General features: G+C 37.3%; 1 protein-coding gene across 4 annotated transcripts in view; it reads left to right on the top strand.

Moving 5' to 3' along the window:
- The window catches only part of PRRX1 (paired related homeobox 1), a 77,966-nt gene that overhangs the window by 20,514 nt on the left and 44,378 nt on the right, over nt 1-13,074 (top strand). The gene's annotated exons all lie outside the window — the stretch shown is intronic.

Below are 13,074 nucleotides of genomic sequence, written 5' to 3'. Positions count from 1 at the left end.
AAATGAATATTTATAGCCAAGAATATAATCTTATTTAAAAGATTCAGACAGTTGTTTCTAATTTGGCTGTTTGGAACTGGAAATTCATTTGTCCGAATGCAATGTTTTAATTTGTGATTAGGTTCCTAGGAAACCTCCAAAAGATTGGTGGATGGGTGATACAGTTGAACTGTAGTGTAAATGGAAGCAGCTAGTGTGTTGCATCCTGGAAGAAATAGATTTGTGGCTCAGAATGAAGAAGAAAGGGATGGCCCTTCTCTCTTTACTGGTATAGGACCAAAATTTAGGCAAAATTTAGAACTAGATGAATTTAATCTCTAGGCAGCCTTCTCCAAACCCCTTCTCCCCTGACCTCTAAGGTCTGAATTCAGTGTTCCTTCTGTGTGCTCCCATGTTCTCAGTCACCCTTGATAGTATTATCACACTGCATGGGTTAAGAATGCCAGTGAGGTTTTGGTGCCTCAGTCACATCCTACTCACTCCTCTAGAGTTCCTCGTAAGGAAGATAAACACATAGAATAGTAGCTGAAGAGGAAATAAGGTACTGAATTATCATCATCTAGGCAAACACTCCATAAACTCTGGGCACCCCATGCCCCCATCTCCTGGGATTTGTTAGTATAACAAAGTTGGAGGCCTAGGTTTAAATCTGTTGTATTTGTAGAACAGACTTCCATGCCCATCTCTTTTTCTTTCTCTCACTCATTTTTTTTTCATACATATTTGGCAAATATGTCTTGACTACCTACTATGTGCCAGTCATTATGCTAGGTTCTGGGATGCAGCAGTGAATAAAATAAACACGTTGCTTTTTCTCCTGAACCTTATATTCTCCTGGGGAAAAAAGGCAATAAACAAATAAATGAACACACACCTAGATAAGTAATTCAATTGTGATTAGTAAGTTTTATGAAAGAAATGAAACAGCCTATTTGAGCAGGAATATGAAAGAAAAGAAGGAGAGCTAACTATGTAGAGAGCAGGGTGAAAAGCGTTCCAGGCAGAGGAAGTGAACAGCAAGTGCAAAGGCCCTGAGGCAGGAACAAGCTTTATAGCCAAGGAACAGAAAGAAGGTCAATGTGACTGGAAGATAGTAAGTGATGGGACTTTGAGAGATGTCAAAGTCAGAGAGGTATGTAGGGGCTAGGTGACAGGGACTTATAGGTCACACTGAGGAACTGGGCTTATATTCGAAGTGTGATGACAATGGGAAGCCAGGGAGACATTGAAACTGGAGAGTTTTGTAATGTGATTTATGTCTTTAAAAGAACAACCCAACTGCTTTATGGAGAATGGATATTAGAGGAAGAAGGAGAAGCAGTTAGGAGGTTATTGCAACAGGCCAGATGAGAGATGATGGTGTCTTGAACTGGCTGTATGGGTGAGGATAGAGCAGCAGTGGTCGGCACCCAGAGTGTGACTCCTACAGGGGCTCAGGAGGCTGACGGAGCCAGCGGAGTTTAGCAAATGAAAGAGGAAAAGAGAGGACAATGTCAATGAGGCTGTGCAGCCTGCCCTGGAGGACTGACCTAGGACATTCATCTTTCTTAGTCTCATCTTTTCTCAGTCTCATCTTTTCTCTGTTTCTGTACCTGGGTTTTCTCTCAAACTTCCAAGCCTTACCATGGTGGGCTCCCTGGAAGCAGCTGCTTCCAGGAGAAGGAGTGGTTGGTTGTGTGCAGTGGGGTATGAAATAGGAGCAATTTATTTTGATTTTGTTATTTGAAATGTTAGAGTCTATAATTCAGGTACTGCCTTTAATTTTCCCAGAAAGGAAGGGTTCTGCTTTAAATTCTGCAAAAGCGGCTCTTTGTAATTTAGCAAAACATCAGAAGGCAGCATTGCTAAAGACTGCAATTCAGATATGTGAAGACTTGTGTAACTGAAATGTCTTCAGAAGTTTTTAGTGTTTCCTAGGTCTTAGTCTCTTCTTTTTAGTGTGTATGCATTAATGGAGCCAAAGGTCAGAAATCAGTTAGGTTTTTTCTCCAAGCAAACAATGAAACAGTAACCAAAATTCAGGGGAGCTAAAATCAGAAAATTATACCCACCACCAGTTTTTTGGTTAACAAGTATGCATTGTATTCAGCGTCATGCCAAGCACTTTGGAGGATATTAAAGAAGTGAATGGCATGACCTCTTGCCAATCATCCAGCTGACGAGATGGATCTAAAATTGTGCCTCACATAGTTCATATTCAGCATGATTTTAACATGTCTGCTCCTGGGGTCATAGATCCTGTTCCTCCTCTTTTCCCTATCACTCAATGGTCCCTCGTGCTCTCAGGTGGCACCTGCTCAAAATGTTAATAGCAACCTCAACTTCTTCCTGTCTTTTATTCTCTATGCCTATTTCTCAGGCTTGTCCTCTCATTTCCAAGACAGACATTTTATCTCAGAAACTTAATCAGATCTTTTCTTGTAGTTTCTTACAGATGGAACTTTGTATGACCCTGAAGTGATTCCAGGCTATGAGAATTTTAAACCCATAAGAAACAGCTAGTTGGAATACTATCAGAATAAACTATTTGTATAGATACATGTTGCTTTTAAAGATTTGGAATCGGCTGGGTGGGATGGCTCATGCCTGTAATCCCAGCATTTTGGGAGGCCAAGGCAAGTAGATCTCTAGAGGTTAGGAGTTCAAGACTAGCCTGGCCAACATGGTGAAACCTCATCTGTACTAAAAATACAAAAATTAGCTGGGTGTGGTGGTACACGCCTGTAATCCCAGCTACTCAGGAGGCTGAGGCAGGAGAATCACTTGAATCCAGGAGGCGGAGGTTGCAGTGAGCCAAGATCATGCCACTGCATTCCAGCCTGGACAACAGAGTGAGACTCCATCTCACACTCACAAAAAAAGATTTGGAACTCAGATACTTTAAGCATTCTGCAGTTTGTAGCACCATGAAGAAAGTTAAGAAATGCCTCACTATCTCATTTTTCTCAGCATCTTGAGCTTTCCAACATTTTTCATGATTTTAAAAACAATTTGGCAAAAGATAAGTTATAATCAGTATAAACCTAGAGTTATGCCATTGATTAGGTAGACCATGCAGAGAAGTTTAGTATTTGAAAAGAAAAACTGGACTTCATGTAAACTGAAGCTTGGAACAAGAAAGGCAGTCATCTGACTTCCAAATTACAATTTAGAACCTACCAGTTTTTTAATTTCTTGGCACAGGAAATTTAATCAATATTTTTCCTGATGCTGAAATATTGGTTTTGGACCAAGGCTTATTTGAGGTTTATCTCTTCTTTGAGCTTTCACTAATGTCTTTATTAATGATCTGAAATAAGGAACGGAGAAGAAAATTGGGTCAGAGTAAGCCAGTTGACACCATTTGTGACTGGACCCATTATCCTTGCTCACCTCCTGATGCAGGAGGACACCAAGGACTGTGTGAGGTGGGTGAGGCCACAGCCTGGGAAGTCTTGTCAAAGGGTGATTCAAGTGTGGGCTAGCAGCTGACTCAGGAACAACCTGGCAGTGCTCTGAAGGCTGACTCAAGCTAGGGGATTTGTTAGGCCATCTGCAAGACACATTTAGAGGGAAAATGATTTGGGAATGAAAGTGCTGTCATCCAAACTTGAAAGTTTAAAAAGTATTCATTTTGATAGATGGAGACTAAAAGATTTTGGAATTTGGAGTCAGAAAATCTAGATTTCAATCCTGCCTCTATTTCTGCCACTCTTGGCTTGTATTATCTACCTGTAAAATGAAAACGGTAATGCCTGCTTGATTTCTTTCTTTCTTTCTTTTTTCTTTCTTTCTTTCTTTCTTTCTTTCTTTCTTTCTTTCTTTCTTTCTTTCTTTTTAATCATGGAGATCTGAAGAGGGCACAATGTGGAGGAAAAGTTATACATGGTTTGAAGTCTAATGAATACCTCTATGAAGCTCTAATATAATAAGAGGGTAACAAGCTGCTAGGGATTCAGAGGGTGGATTTTTCATATCTAGCAAGGGTATATAAGGACAGGCCTTGAGTGCACAAGGCAGCATGTGAATGCAACTTGGGTGTAATTGATTTTTTTTTACAAGTCAGACTATTGAGAGTTAAGAACAATATAAACACTAAACAAGCAAATTCAATTGGACATATACCTGTTCATTCCCACAAGAGATTGAACTGAAGGGTGAGGCTTGTGAATTTCATTGGCAGTAGTCAGTATTGCTTCACTCTGTTATAGTTAAAATGTAGACCGTCTGCCTCCAAGGCTGTCAATCCGGCACATTTCACCAGCATTAAGCTCACTTAAAAATGATTTGAAACAACATTACATTAAAAAAAAAGCCTGGTAGATCCTTAGTTAAGGGTACAAAAAAAAAAAAAAAAAACAAGTTGCTATTTACGTTTCAGATATTTTTTAAAAATACTGTCTGGTGAGTGGAAAATGGCAGCTCGGAAAAAATGCTAGCTTAGAGGACTAAAAACCTAAGAGGGCAAGAGCAAGCAGCTCTGTGCTTCATAAGCGAGCTTTTCTTTAAAAGGAGCTACAGCAGCACTGGGGCGTAGGGGAAGCAGAAGGGAAGGAAGAGACGTGGGGAATAGAATTTCTTGTTCCAATAATCCCATAGTTTTCAGCAAGGTCAAAAGTCTGAGAGTTGTGTAGAGCCTTGGGGAGTGGGTCTAAGAAAAATGTGACCTGCCAAGGTCAGCAATTCTGACACTGATTCAAATTCTAGCCTTAGGGGGTAGCTGTTTGATGAGAACAGAGAAGGAGGTGGCATGAATAGATGACATTTCGCATTGGTAGGAGACGGGCGGCTGCAGCGGCTTGTGCAGTCGATTCCATGAGAGATATTTCCAGAACAAACAGAGTCACCTTTTAATTGCCTGCATATGGATTTACCACTTGGTGTATTCTTTTAAAATCTATAGTTGACACCTCTCTCTAACTTGCACACTCCAGAGTTTCTTTATTTCCTTATCAGAGAATCTACACTTTGAGGATTCAAAATCATTTGGAAATGAAACAAAAATGAGGAAACTATGTAATGTGGGAGATGGAACTATAATAACATTGGTTGAGTGCCTTATAAATGGTTATGTCTTGCCTCTCTCCATTAGTTAGAATAAACAAGAATTGACTGGACGCTTCTCCAATCCCATCCCAAATGCACGTCATTCAAGTTTTCTTACTAATTAAGTATCCTCCCCCAGCCCCCCACCCTCAGAGTACCACAAGGTTAAACAAAAAGCAAAATTTCTATGATAAGAAGAGCTTTTTACAAAAAGGTCACCTTGACCATTTAGGATTTCTCTCTCTCTCTCTTTTTTTAACTGTACAAGTCAGAATGTTGTGAGTGAAGAACAAAATAAACACTAAACAGGCAATTTCCAAAACCCCATTTGTGAAGGCTGGTTTTTAAACGATGAGAAAATGTCTGCATTGCACATTTACAGTCTGTTGAAAGCATATTTGGTGAACAAGCCCATTGGAGGCATTTATTGAAACTAAACAAGAACTCTTGGCCTACAAGTCTCCTTCTCTAGCCTCTTAAAGGCAATCTGTTTGGATGCTCAGGGATGCTCCCCAACTTTTGTGAATTCTGTCTTTTCTTTCCTGCCTTAAGCTAACAGTAGATGACGTTTGCTTCGACAGAGCAGCAGGACACAAGGGCTAAGAACATGGACTTGATATAGCACCCTTCTCCCGTCACTTAATTGTTCTATGAAGTCGCCCTCTGAGCCTCACTTTCCTTTTCTCTAAAATGAGGATTATAATACATCCTTTATAGGGTTTTTGTAAGCATTAAGTAAGATAATGTATAGGATGTGGTTAGCATTGTGCCTCGCGTGTAGCAAGTCCCTGCTTCATGGAAGTTATTTTATAGCATGTGCTTGATTCTTATTTTACAATTGAACAGACATAGTGGAGTCCGTTATCACTCAGCCATAAAAACTGTGTGGATATATCCTTGAAATATTTGTAAACATCTGGAAGCAATTTAGTCTGAGGACACTTTAGGTAACTAAAAGGACTCATTCTCAAAATGAATATATAGTCTCAGGAGACACCGGGGTCAAAGAGCAAGTGACCAAATACTTCTACTCAATTCAAAAAGCTCTGTGGTGAGAAAAAGGGGAAAAAGACAGGAGAAAGAGAAGGACCGGGAAAGAGAAAGAGCTAATCATCAAGAATATTTTGATTGAGAAGCAATGTGTTGCTTACTCTATAATTTAGAAGTCAAGCATGTAGGCATACATTTATTCACTTGCTATGTGACCTCTAAATTCATTGTCATACTGCTCAAAAGTTGCTATTATTATTATTTTTCTATTACCCTAAAGATCTTGAGAGATGAAATAAATCCTGGAGCTCATTGTTGACTTTGGACCCAGAAAGCAGTATAAAATAAGAATGTAAGGAAAACTAACACTCCAAGTACCAAGTGGGTCCAAAAAATGTAATGTTATATAGTGTTAATATATATTTCTGAAACTGGACTGTACTGAGGCAGAAAATTAAGGTATCTATTTTTTTTCTATTTTTCTTAAAAATTGCTTTTATTTAACCAATCCATTTGAAAAAGTAATAGAATTTTTAAAAATTTACTCTTAAAGATAGCTTTGTCCGGTATGTTTCAACAGTTTCTAACTTTTAATATCCTTGAAAATTAATTTCAGGTGAATGTTCAGGGTTATACAGATTTATGAAATTTATTTCCCAATAAAATTTTATGTTTAAAAGGTATGAATATTTACTTATTTAAATAAAAACACTTAAATAAACCTCCTATAGTCTGCTGACTATATCATTTCATAGACGAAAGAACATTATAAGACCAAAATAATAAAACTGCTATGCTTGCAAAGTAAAATAAATGGGCATATTTAACATATAAAACTTTACTATGTTGTACTGATTTTTGCACCCATTTAATTGTGACACTTGAAGAGTTTGTCTTTGTTCTGGGAACTGTTTACAGGAAATTTCTGATTGACATTTTTTTCTTCCCATATCTTAACTATATGCTTGCTAATTTCAGTATTGAAACTTATTTGATAATTTTGTGCTGACTCAAGTTCAAGTGAAATTCATATTATTCTTTAGCTATGCATCTTTTGGTTTTTAGTTCTGTGACAATATAATTGTTATCAATATACATTAGAAATCAATAGCATATTGATAATGAGATGAAAGATTAACTGAGCTAAACATAGATATTTGAGACTTTTTCTTCAGGAATTATTGATCTGAAGTTGTATTTAATCTATCAGAATATGCTCTTTTCTAATCCATTGTTTCCCCATCTCAGATTCCCTAACTTCTTTGGGCAGTAATAGAGGACCTTTTTCTTTTTCTGTTATTTCAAAAAGATTAATTAAAATGTATGTTTACTCTCTATAAGCAAAAGAAGAACTTTAAGATTTTTGACAGGATTGATAATAATTTAGTGAGACTCTTTCTGTGGAGCTGTGTACTGTTCTTAGAACAAAGTAGGGACTCATTAAAGAGCTGAATAAGTCAATGAATGAACAATATTCCTGGCTATCTCAGGCTAAATGATATCATAGTCTGACAATTTTGAATTTACTTAATGCAAATGACAAAATATAGTTGATTTAGTAGAAAAGGTTTTAAATCATGGAATCTATGTGGGAAGGTAGTCCATGGGGCTGCAACAATTGAGAACATTCATAAAGATGTGAGTGGAAACAAGGGTGAGTTTTGAGGAAGATTTGTGTATTTAATCTTTATATGCCTGTGACCAGATGTCTATGCCAAGAAGCACATGTTTTTGTTTTTGTTTTAAACTTTCAGTTTATGGTTCCAAGGTCCTGATACTTATCAGCTTTTAAAAAATCGTTTTCATTTTTTAGGTAGTTTTCTTGCTTTTGGGCACCAGGTGGCGATATGGAGTGAGGTGGGGAGTGCATGGGGTACACAGGTTGGGTTGTCATAAAGACCAAGCATCTGTAGAGCGAACTGATGAGATTTAATATTCCGTCTCTCTCTCTCTCTCTCTCTCTGTGTGCGTGTGTGTGTGTGTGTGTGTGTGTGTGAGAGAGGGAGAGAGATCCAAAAAGAGAAAACTTTGTAAAGATTTGGTTCCATTTTGTCTGAGAAAGACTGGATTGGCATTCCTCATCTGTATGAAACACTTCTCAACAGATTCCATACAATATATCGCTTGGAAAATCCAAGAGCTGCCAGGTCTCTAGCTCTTGCTAGCATTTGGTTAGCATTTCACTGTATATAAGATCCTTACTCCTCCCCTCCCCCCCATTTTTTCAACATTTACTGAGCACCTATAATGTCCCATGCACTGTAATAAGTATTAGAAATATTGCATCAGATAAGGTCTGGTCCGTGCCCCCTATGAGCTTATAGTTTAGCAGAGATAGACATATGAACCCTAAATCAGCTGCATGTTATGGCTTCTGCGATGGAGTCAGGATCAAGGCAGGATATAGAAGGGTCACAAGGATGAACTTGTCGGCTCAGTGGGTAAAGAAAAACATCATGGGAGATATGAACTATAAGCTGAATAGTGGCAGATGAGTAGATATTCATCACTTAGAATAGACTTGGAGAGAGAAGTTATAATAATCAATTTTGCTCCTTTGAACCCTTCAGGTGTGTGTGGTGCATATGAGAAAGTCAGTTGGATCTTAGCATTTATTTATAATAATACTCATAAGCACAATCTGTAGTTAACATTACCAGCCTAGTTTTTGAATTTGAAAATGTGAGAAAATAAATGTTTGGTAAAATTCAACTTCCCTGCTTCCTCCTATATATGAGAATTTGTGTGATAAGAATAATTATAATATAAATTAGACTTTAAGTATTCAAATGTTTTTATTGGGTCAGGGCAGATTAAATATGTGCCACCTGAATTATGTACCAGAGAGGCCCTGGAACTGTGACTCTGGGAAAGGTATCAGTAAAATTAAATTTAGAAGATATTCAGAGAGATGGATATTTCAGAAAATGTAAGAGACTACAGAGAGAACAGCAAGTTAGCTCGATGCAGTCTTTGCTGTGAGCATCAAAATAAGGAAATGCATGAACTGGTCAGACATAGTCCATCAGAAAGGCTTGATTCCAAAGAGAAGGTACTCGTGGTTTTATCTAGACAGAAAAAAAGAGGCTTGAGAGGATAATGTAACGAAAAGATGCTTGACAAAATTTAGGGATGGATAATACACTAATTTGTGTTTTTGAAAGCTATCGAGAGAGCAAGGTAATGTAGCCTTTCAAGTGAGGGCCGTATTTTATTCACCACTGTTTTTCCAGTGCCAATCATAGACCTGGAAAATGGTTGTGCGAAAGGTATTTGTTGAATGAATAAATGAAAGAAATAAAGCAGATCGGTTGCATGTTTGCAACCAAAGAGTGGATTAAAAAATATTTATTAGCCAACCAGAGAGTGAAATATAAAGTAATGTCTTTTAGAAACTGTTGATGGATTTAATCAGATCAAACTTACATAAATAATGAGAAACAGCTTGCTTTTATAGAGTTGCCACTCAAATGGATTCTGACATCCCTAAGAAGAAATTTATTCCCTTTTCCTTCCCTTTCCTTCCATTTCCTTTCCTTTCCTTTCACTTCCTTTCCTTTCCTTCCTTCTTCCCTCCCTCCCTCTCTTCCTTCCTTCCTCTCTCCCTCCTTGCCTGCCTCTCTTCCCCCACCTTTTTTAGTTCTTTTTAATATTTTTGTTTTTATTTCAGATATATTGTTGTGTCAATTGTTTTCTTTAATTTCACTCTTTCCTCTTCTCTCTTTCTTTTCCCTTCTCTTTTCACCTTTTCTCCCCTCCTCTCCTTCCCGCTTTCTCTTCTACTCTTGTGTGTTGTGACAAAGATAGTATTGAAAATAAACAAAATGAAGCATAGTCCAAATGGTTTAATGTAAAGGATGAAAATATTAACCCTGTGCTCTGGGTTGTGGTCAACAGAGTTCCAGCAGCAGGTTTCAGAGCACTATGGGGCCTTCTGTTAGGGTGAGGGGTGTTAGCAGTGTTCTCTAAGCCTGCCTTATCAGCACATTTATTCAAGAACTATTTAATGCACAGTTATTGTGTGCTTGGTACTGTGTTAAGTGCTATGAGGAATACAAAGCTCCCTTTCCTTTAGGAAACTTAAGAGGTCATATATGGGTCTAGAATCTAGACTCTAGATATACACATAAATATAATATCAAATGGAAAGTCATGCCATGAGAGAGGAGCCAATTCCATAATAAAGTTGTTTTTATCCTGGCAGACCAAAATTGAAGTTGGATCTATTCAGGTTTATGTTTCCAGGAAAAATATGCATTTGTATTATTAATAACAATTGTCCAGGATCAGGAAGCCCTTTCTAATAACTGACATAAATCCTTATGGGGTAAGAACCCAATTTATTTTCCATTGTTTCAATACTTTTGATTAAATTCTTAATTTGAAGGGTTTAACTCAAAATAACAGCCTACAAAATTCCAATAAATAGAATTGGTGAGCCTGTCGGGATATCTTTCCTTAATTCACTCTTGACATATTTTACAATGTAGCTAACTTTCTAGAATGTAGTTAAGGGATCACCTTACATTATTCTTAAATTGTTGTGTGTATTTGATGAAAAATTAAAGCTGTTTTTTTTTTTTTTAAATTCAGGCCACTAGAGTTCTACTTTTTTAAGAACCAGGTCTGTTCTAGTTGAATCTTTTTTTTTTTCAAGATGGGAAGTAATAATCTACAACAAGTATTGGGGATTAAAATGGGTCGAATAGAGAATCTTCATGGAAATAAGTGGAAAAAACCCCTTAACTAACTAACAAATCCTCTCTCTCTCTCTCACACACACACACACACAGACACACATGCACATGCCATGCATCTCTCACATTTTTCTGCAACTGAGACTTCTAGAATTTTTATATCATCAAAAGGCTTACCTTCTGCAGAAAGCCCTTGACCCTGAGGTGTCTTGGGAAATTTTAGGACTTGGCCTAATCCTATATATATTCCAGACAAATTTTGACAGCCTTATTGCTTTTCATCGTGAAGTGATCCTGGAACTTTTCCTAAATATTCAGGCATGTTAACACCAGCATCTTGATTCACTTCCAACCCAACCTTCAATTTATTCCACTTAGGCTAGTCACAGCATTTTTCCCCAGTCATTCTGTGACCTAAGCAATTCTGGGAGACTGCAATGTGTGCTGTTAATATTTGTAGCATTCTCAGGAGACAGAAGCTATAGAAAAGCTAAATACCATGGTTTTGTTATTACTACTAATTACAGGGCTCTACCTCAAAGGAATCAGGGTGAGAAGAGATGAATTAGCATTGATAAATGACTTGCAAAATAGAAAATGCTGTAGAAAGGTTCTAAATATACTATAAAGAGTGGAGACAGCATGCAAATGTGATTAGGGAGGTGGGGTCAAAGGGAGAAACACTGGAATATGGGTGTACTTAGGGTCAGTATGACCAAATTCTAGTATGATGTAATTTCCTGCACATACCAATCTCAGAGGCAGGCTCTCAGGAAAGAGGATATTTGATATGGCAGTACAGCCTTTCTTATGAAGGGTACCAGGAAAGAACAACAGTTGACTTTTTTGCTGGGCTGCGATCTTCCACTTTCCCTATCCACCATCCCCCACTAAAATCAATAATCACTGTTGTAAATAATTTGGAAATGTATATTGTTAGATAAAACTTACTCAGCTAGACTCTTAAAAGAAAAACTATTAGAAATAAGAAATTTGATAGTGTGGATAGTATGATGGAAGCTGACAATTTATTATTTAAAATTTCTTTGGAAGTTGGATCAAAAAGATGAGAAGCTCAGACCTTGAATCAGACTAAATTTACAAGAGGAGACACAAGATCGAGGGACATTTATTCTCTGAGAAATCTGATCCAAATGAGGAAAATGAGATGTAGTGGCAAGGCAATGGGTCTGCATAGTATACAACTCAGGCAAGGTTTGTGCCCACAAAGAAAAATGGTTGGGAGCAATAATTCCATCTTATTTATACATATTTTATTACTAGTTTTTTTTTTCATGTTTTCACCACACAGAGATTCCATGAAGCAAAGAGAGGCTTAGTTTTGTAAAGAACTTTGCAATTTTCCTGGAGGAAAGTTGTCGCCACGAAGGACTTTATTACCACATACTTTGGTTTCCAGGTGCAAGTGAGTCCAAACCCCAGGTGCAAATATATTCAAATTTCAGCACCATAAGGTTTCAGTTTCTCACTTGTGTTTTTTTTATAGTACCTGCCAACACATGAAACACAGTAGAAAGGTTTGATCAATTTTTTAAAATGAATTTAGGAAAAAATAGTAACTTACAGAAACTTTGAATTCAGGGTTGAAAGAGAGCTTATAAATGATCAAACCAAACCTATTCTGGGAGCCGAAATTCCTTCTCCGGTATTCCTGGCAGACAGGATCCGGCCTTGCTTCAAGATTTTCACACAGAACAGCTGTTTTCGTTGTAGAGTGGAAATGATTCTTATGAAATTTATATGAAAATTCTGTGAATTTCTATGTGTATGTGCATGCAAAATTTATATTTCCATCTAGGAGAGGCATATTCCCTATATAATTGCATTTGCTTATTCAAAAGCTAGTCACACGGGTTGAGAAGTATGAGGTACTTATGGGGAAAATAAGACAGAATTAGGATAGTACTTTAAATCTGGGAAATGTGCCCACAGTATTTACCGCTGTTTTAAGAAAGCATATTTATGCTTTTAGTACCAAGCAAATCTTCTTGTTGATTCAGGACTTCTGCTATTTTACAATGAAAGCAGATTGTAAATGAAACTTTACTGATTTCCCTTTTTCCTTTTCCTGTAGTAATCAAATGCTCTCAGCCACTGGATCTAATGAGTAACAGCTGTGCTTGAAGTGGCCTTATAGATAAAAATTAAAAGTATGATAACATCTAAGGATTTTGTTGTTTTTAGAATAACAGTAGACTTAGGAATTAAGAGGAGGCTAAAGGCATCAATGCTTCTAATATGTCAGTCAGCCTCTTCATGTAGTAAGTTGGAGAAACTGACATAGTCTAACAATCCGATGCATTGGGAGATATGCTGTGGTGATCTGACCTTACTTGTAGTT

This window comes from Pan paniscus, chromosome 1 (assembly GCF_029289425.2).
Source record: "Pan paniscus chromosome 1, NHGRI_mPanPan1-v2.0_pri, whole genome shotgun sequence".
Lineage (NCBI taxonomy): Eukaryota > Metazoa > Chordata > Mammalia > Primates > Hominidae > Pan > Pan paniscus.
The sequence above is the reverse complement of the archived record's forward strand: the minus strand, read 5'-3'. Positions and strand labels throughout refer to the sequence as shown.